At 40.1% G+C, this 2,644-nt stretch overlaps 1 pseudogene; it reads left to right on the forward strand.

The window, feature by feature from the left end:
- Window positions 1-231: 231 nt before the first annotated feature.
- LOC114036362 lies at window positions 232-1,160 on the forward strand (annotated as a pseudogene).
- The last annotated feature ends 1,484 nt before the right edge of the window (window positions 1,161-2,644 follow it).

Here is a 2,644-nt window from a genome sequence, read left to right on the forward strand (position 1 = left end):
GGCAGAGCCACTGGCTGCTGAAGGTCTCTTCCCACCCCCCTTTCTTCCATCCCACCCCCCTCCTCATAGAAATCCAGCTGTCTGTATGAGAGCTGCTTGGGACTCTTTGCTAGTTCATCACTAGCTGCAGAATGTTTCCTTTTGACAGCTTTGTCATATTTGTGTAACTTTCATCATGGGAATCAGAATTCTGGATATCTATCTAGAGATACACCTAGATCACAGTCTTTCATGGCATTATCCAGAGAGCCAGATGTGTCTGCTATTGATCACAGTACAAGTGGGCTTCTAGGCAAGATGTCTTTGCCAATTGGAACACATCGTCGGGCATTCAATTATGATGATGTCCTGGAGGATACCACACTGATGACTCTGCCTTCATCTGACATGTGCAGTAGGGTTCTGTGGAAAAAGCCAGTCATCCCAGATCGGAAGTACCAACAACTTTCCAAAGTTGAGGAAGGAGAAAATAGTTTCTCTGTAAACCCCTCAGCTTCCAGTGACTAAATGAACAAGGCCCCAGTGGTGAAGACCAAGGCTACCCACGTCATCATGAATTCTCTGATTACGAAACAGACAAAGGAGAACATCCAGCACTTTGAACAGCAGGCAGGGTTGACAGACGCAGGATACACTCCCAATAAAGGCCTCATCACAGAAGAAACCAAGTACTACCATGTGGCAGAGGCAGTCCACAAATTGAAGTTACAAAAATAGAGAAATGACAAAAGAAGATAGACTGACTGCTTCAACACAGTCTTCTTCAAGTAGTAACACCTTGTTCTTCTCCCAAGCAAAAATCTAGAGGCTGGTTTACTCATGGATCTTCTTCTTCCTTACCTGGCCTAGATATCAGCAGCATGGTCTCTGGAAATGGAGATACAGACAAACTCTCATCTGAAAAATGGAGCCTTTTTGGACCAAGACCAAGAACCCTTCAGAAATCCGACTCGGGTTTCAGTGTCTAGTCCTACAGAGGTACACAGAAGCAATCACCAATGGAGATCATTCGGGTTCAGACTACTACAACTGCAGAAGACCCAGCAGCATTCAAGCCACCTAAGATGGACCTTCCTGTGATGGAAAGAAAGAAACAACCTCCAGGAATGCATAACATCAAACCAAGGGACATGAATATGTTGACTCCTACAGGGTTCTAAAGCTCCCTTTTCATAAGAGCAAATTTGCTTTCCCTGGTGAACCACTGTTATGTAGAGAGAGTATCTTATACTTTTCTTTCTTCCCATTCACCTTGCACTTGACATAGGAACGATGTCATCCATTTACAATTCTGTTGAGGATAATATTCCTGGGAAAGTAGCAATTGTTTCTTTAAATATTAGTAGCAAAGCTTGAATCTTTCTAATGCAGAAAGACCTATTCAGTAATGTCCCAAAGTTGGTCTGAATAACTTCTCAAAGTACATTCGATCACAGCCAGTTACTGCTCTATAGAACTAGATTGCAGGGGGCGAGGGAAATAATTAAAATCTAGTAGATTTTGTTCTGCATATTTTATCCAAGATAAATATTAGTTCGGTGCTTCTTTTCTTTGATAAAGAACACTCTTATTTTCTATCTTAGTTGCTGGAGTTAACAGCTTCTTCTTAGAGAACACTGCTCCTCTAGAATCAAGGCACTGGTTCAGGAGCCCTGTTTCCTGATTCCTTCCTGGCCAAGAATAGAGAGAGGCAGTAGCCTAACAGGAAAAGTCTTTTGAAAGTGGAGACTACTGTGCTGTCCTGTGACACTTATGTAAAAGATATTTAAAAGGTATTATTAGTCCTTTGGTTAAGGGCTTGAAGCAGAAGATTTGATCTGCTCTGCCCTACCAGCGGATTTTTCTTCTTGCAAAGACTGAACACTAAGGATTGTGGTTTGTCACTGAATTGCTGCCTCCAGTAGATTAAAAAAGTGGTCCATGTTCACTTTAGCAATAGGTAGTGCACTAAGTTCATAGAGACTAATAACTGATTCTGTGCAATGTTTTGTGCTATAGAGGAACTGCTGAAATAACTTGTTTTTAAAAAAACTTGAAAACTCAAGGAAGCTCAGCATAATCTTCAGTGATCTGAGGTAAATCATCCTGTAACTTTTAACCTCCTCCCCAAGTATTGGCCTGAATCCTTTCTCACTAGAAAAGGATAAGCTGCTGGAAGAAATAAAAGCTTTTCTCTTTGGGAACTTAAAACAAAGCTGAACCATCCCTTTATTCTCCCCTCCCACCAACAGATGATTGAAATAATAATTTTATTACCCTTTTACATCTCTGTGCTCCCATTCTTGGCAGCCTGTTTCATCTCCTACTTCCTGGTTTTGTTTTGTAGAGTGCTCCCTAAAATGCTGTTTATGAAAAAGAAACACAGGACCCAAGAAGGCTTGGACCCTTGTAAAAAAAAAAAAGAATTATTGAAAGTCCTCTATTTTATTAAATAATCATTTTGTCCTCTGAAGGATTATACTCACTTTTGCCCAGTAAGTTATTCTTGGTTGTAATCTCAACTTTTTTACCTTGGAAATTTATTATTTTAATCCTTCCATTCCTTTAATGTGATAGCTGATAAATTTTATGTGTTCATAACTATGCCTCAATGACGTTTGTATGGTGTTTTTTGATGATTGAAGTATCTCTCTTTTTTTTAATT

Source organism: Vombatus ursinus, unplaced genomic scaffold (assembly GCF_900497805.2).
Source record: "Vombatus ursinus unplaced genomic scaffold, bare-nosed wombat genome assembly UNPS02009835.1, whole genome shotgun sequence".
Lineage (NCBI taxonomy): Eukaryota > Metazoa > Chordata > Mammalia > Diprotodontia > Vombatidae > Vombatus > Vombatus ursinus.